Source organism: Asparagus officinalis, chromosome 8 (genome assembly GCF_001876935.1).
Source record: "Asparagus officinalis chromosome 8, Aspof.V1, whole genome shotgun sequence".
Classification (NCBI taxonomy): domain Eukaryota; kingdom Viridiplantae; phylum Streptophyta; class Magnoliopsida; order Asparagales; family Asparagaceae; genus Asparagus; species Asparagus officinalis.
In genome coordinates, this window is record NC_033801.1 from 12,421,169 (window position 1) to 12,425,843 (window position 4,675).

Here is a 4,675-nt window from a genome sequence, read left to right on the forward strand (position 1 = left end):
GATCTCCACATCCCCATCTTCAAGAACATCTCGAACGAAGTGATAACGAATGTCGATATGCTTAATTCTCGCATGAAAGACCTGATTCTTCACCAAATAAATAGCACTCATGCTATCACAATAAATGGTGACGGATCGCTACGAAACACCAAGATCCTCCAAAAGTCCTCAAAGCCAAATCGCCTCCTTAATAGTCTCCGTAATCGCCATATACTCTGCCTCCATCGTCGATAAAGCCACAGTAGAGTGTAAGGTGCATCTTCAACACACCGACGCTCAAGTCAAAGTGAACACATACCCCCATCGTTAACCAGCGTTTACCCAAATCTCCAGCGTAGTCTGAATCTACGTATCCAATACATAGCTGCCCACCGCTAGTGTCCCGCTCAAAAACCAAACCAGCGTTGAGAGTACCTCGAATGTACCGCAAAATCCATCTCACGGCGTCCAAATGACCCGGACCCGGATCGTGTATGTATTTAAACCATGCTCACCGCCTGTGACAAATCTGGCCTTGTACAAACCATGACGTACATCAAACTTCCCCCTGCGCTCGCATACGGAGTATTCAACATCAACTTTCTATCTTCAATTGTCTTCGATGAAAGGTCAGCTAAAAGTTTCAAATGAGCTCCCAATGGTACACTAACAGGCTTCGTTTCCATGCTCACATTGAACCATTGTAGAACCTTCTTCAAATAAGCCACATGTTTCAAATAAATTCTGTCATTGTCTCTGTTTCTGCCGATCTCCATTCCCAAAATGTACTTCGCTTCACTCAAATCCTTCATCTCGAACTCGCTCGAAAGCTGAATCTTCAATCTATCTGTCGCGGATCTGGAAGTAGAAGCAACCAAATGTCATCGATATAAAACAATAAGTAAATGTACGTACCTCCATTCAACTTACGATAGTATACACAATGATCAAACTGGCTCCTATACGAATGACCGATCATGAACCCATCAAATTGCCTATACCACTATCTCGGAGATTGCTTCAAACCGTATAGCGATTTCTTCAATCTGCAAACCAATTTCTTCTTCCCTACAGCTCAGAACCCCAATGGCTGAGTCATATAGATTTTCTCATCAAGATCACCATGAAGAAATGTTATTTTCATATCCAATTGATCTAATTCTAAACTATATTATGCCACCAAAGTTAACAAAATCCGAATCGAAGAATGCTTCACCACCGGAGAGAAGACCTCATTGTAGTCAATAACTTCCTCCTGTGCATATCCCTTCATAACCAATCTAGCCTTCAACCTCACGGGAGTGCCTTCAATACCATCATTCTTTGTATACACCCACCTGCAACTAATAACCTTCTGTCCCTTTGAAAGCTCGACAAGCTCTCATGTGGCGTTCCTATGAAGAGACTTTATCTCCTCCTATATAGTCATCTACCACAAATCAGCCTCCGAACTCAGCTCGGCCTCTCTGAATGTAGTAGGAACCATCTCATCGACACTCTCTATCGGAAGTGCATACACAACGATTGTGTCTATATACCTCGCTAACATCTGTATGTTTCCCCTCGGCCTCCGAAGCACAATAGAATCTTGAACCTAAGTCGTCGGTCACTGATGCAGCTCAACTGTAACTGTATCCTCCAAATCATCGTCGTGCTTGCCTGACATCACCTCAATCGGCACTCTAATGGATACTGTCTCATTTGAACAATGTGGAGCTGCATCATCTCCATCACCTATGATATATCCTCTGTCGGGGTGCTCTCCACCTGATGAGAGCTAAGAAGCTTCAAGATCGAAGCCTCATCGAATATGACGTCCCTACTAAGCATAATCTTCTTATAAACTGGATCCTAAAGCTTGTATCCTTTGACACCTCGTTTGAATCCCGCAAATATGGGCTTCTCAGCTCGAGGTTCTGATTTATCACTCTTCACATGATAAAATACAAGATACCCAAATACCTTGAACTGATAATAATCATGTGCTGGCTCTCCCGACCACATCTCCATAGGGGTTTTCCCCTTAATCACAGATGAAGATAACCTTTTACTGAGGTGGCTAGCATATGAAAGTGCTTTAGCCTAAAAGATCTTCTCCAAACCACTCTGCGACAATAAACATCAGACATTTTCTAGCAAAGACCGATTCGACCTTTCTGCCACCCCATTTTGCTGCGGTGTGTGACTAACTATGAAGTACCTCTCTATGCCCTCGTCTCGACATAGCTGCTGAAATGGGTTAGAAGTATACTCACCGTCATTGTCGGATCATAACGTCTTGGTCTTTCTCCTAATCTGCAGTTCCAATCTTTTCTTTCACTCCATAAATATCTCTAGGACTTCACTCTTCTTCGTCATGGTGTATACCTAACAACGCCTAGAATAGTCATCGACAAACATGACGAACCAATATCGACCACCAAGTGATGTCGTCTTGGTGGGACCCCAAACATCTGTGTGAACGTATTCTAAGATGCCCCTCGTCCTATGGATGGTTGTCCCGAACCTCACATTCGTCTTCTTGCCAAGAACGCAATGCTTACAGAATGTAACTTTCCCACTCTTGGTTCCCTTCAATAGTCCATTCTTACACAAAGTCTGCAGTGACTTTTCACCTATGTGCTCAAACCTATAGTGCCAAATTCTGCTAGCGTCCGCCTTTGAAATAGCTGAAGCTACCTAGCCAATCTCGGTGCTTCCCTTTAGATAATACAAATTCTTACTGCGGACTCCCTTCATCACCACCAAAAATCTCTTAGTAACATTCGTTGTAGCGTTCTCAAAGGTCACCTTTAATCCTTCGCCTCCAAAGCTCCAACGAAAATAAGATTCTTCTTTAACTGAGGAAAAAATCTCACTTCATTCAATTCACGAACAACTCCATCGTGTATCCAGATCCTGATGGTACCTATCCCATAAATATCACAGGATTGATCATTTACCATGACTACCACGCCCCCATCAAGTCTCTCGAACGATACAAACTAAATATCGCATCGTATTTTAGCTCTTGTTCTAAACAAGACCTGATCACCCCACAAGCGTTTCTATTCATCTTGTCCCAAATATCTCCTCATCGTATTCCGGTGACTTCTCATGGACTATGATGGTCTCTTCTAAATTTTGAGCATTGAGAGTGTCATGTATGTCGCTCATCCACAAACCAAAATTGATCTTGTCGTCATATTTCACTACATTAATCTTAGTATTTTGAAGTACAACCTGAACTATACTCATCATTGTATTGCTGCTTTCACCAACTTCTTCTCTCATGCTTACAAACTCTAAATGCTAAAGAAAGATTCAAACTTTGATACAAATTGAGAAATTAGCCAACTGAACCCTAGATAGGATTCCAACAGATCTCCTAACCACACGAGGAAAGCGAGATCTCCAATGGCAACTCCACAATGCTATCTTCACCGAAGCCTAGAACTCCAAGAACTAAGCTTCTAACAACGGATCTTCCTCCACCCAATGCAAAACCCTAGATCTGAAACCTTAGAACTGCTGTCAAAATAGGAATATAATAATATAAAAACAAATTAAAGAGTTAGAAAATCCAGGCCTGATCGGGAGCAATCGTGATATCACTTCCTTAGAAGATTAAGGACCCGCCTATCGCCCTGGCGCAATTTATCCCCTCTCCCCTAGCGGTAAAAACCCCTGGAATCGGCCGGCCTCTGCACTCAGGCGTGAGTCACAGAGCTTATGCTCAGACGAAAACGGTTGCCCAAAAAATTAATACAAATATGTAGCCGAAATTTCTTTGAGGAATAAGAGTAGAGAAAGAAGAGAGCTTAGAAGATGTTTTTCTCTTCGTTGGTGTCCTTCTGAATGAACTCCAAGCCTGCTTATATAGGTGAGGAGAAGTGTAACCCCCGCTGAATCCAAGGGACCGTTACGCACAAATCTTACTTCCGTTACCCGCATGCAACCGTTACAGAACGTGTAAAACGTGTAAAAATAAAAGCTTGAGAAGCAAAAATGTGTGCGTGTGCGGTGCGGCGTGGCGTGCGTGGCGTGGCGAGGCGTGCATGCGCGCGAGCGTGTGTGGTAGATATGCAAAGCCCACAAAACCCAAAACACTATTCAAAGCCCAATAAGGAGAGAATCATTATATACCATTTACTATTCATCTCATTTTCCAATGTGGGACTATTCACAAAGGCAAAATTGCCTTTTCATGAACAAAGCATCCAACAGTTCCCCCCAAAAGGCAATATTGACTGAAAATCCAAAATAATAAATCAATAAATAAATTACAAAATAAATATAGGTTGGGCAACCTTTCGTATCGTGAATTCGGGAGAGGTAGCTTTCAGCTTTGAATATTTCCTTAGTGAGTTCATCGCCACCTGAGGGACATAATGGACTAGGCCTTAAATTAGGCCCCTTGGATCGATGAAAACACACACAATACGCTTCATCTATTGAGCAAAGCGGGTTGAGCGTTAAAGGCCATGCTCACAATAAACCGACTCATGAGAGTTTCTAGGGGTTAGCCCAGCCCCCCCTAACCGCGGCCATCACGGTTCCTCTCACGTAGGTAAGTCCTCAAAGGGTACTACAGCTGTTTATTTAATACCCCCCACAATACACGCGTTGGACTTATTAAGAGTAAAACTCAGCCTAGCCAGCTGTATCATAAGAGCATCGTCATCATAGAGAAGGGGTAGTAGCAAATGCTACATAA